Below are 375 nucleotides of genomic sequence, written 5' to 3'. Positions count from 1 at the left end.
GTGGGAGCCATGGGAAGAAGGACAAGGTGAAGGGACAGTTAGGGAAATGTCAGTTTCAGAGCACTGGGTAGAGTTCTGTTATGGTAGGATTTTCAAATGGAAACATACATTTGAAGACTTAGCAACTAAAGGAATGTTGGCACCACCAGGAGGGAAAAATTAAGTGAAGGAGACACTTCACTTGGAAGTGAATCTTGCTAGGACACCCATATTGCTAGATTGGAACCTATGAAACTGTCATTTTTTGTATGTAAAAAATGGTTGAAATCCATTCATCTCACACTCTTTAACCTGATATATATTGAACTCATTCCGTGACAAAATAAGACAATATTCACATCATTAATTTTCTTTTTTTTTTTTTTTTGGGGTTGG

The sequence above is a fragment of the Carlito syrichta genome, unplaced genomic scaffold (genome assembly GCF_000164805.1).
Source record: "Carlito syrichta isolate Samal-C Ts95f unplaced genomic scaffold, Tarsius_syrichta-2.0.1 Scaffold312157, whole genome shotgun sequence".
Taxonomy (NCBI): domain Eukaryota; kingdom Metazoa; phylum Chordata; class Mammalia; order Primates; family Tarsiidae; genus Carlito; species Carlito syrichta.
This window is presented reverse-complemented; position numbering follows the sequence as displayed.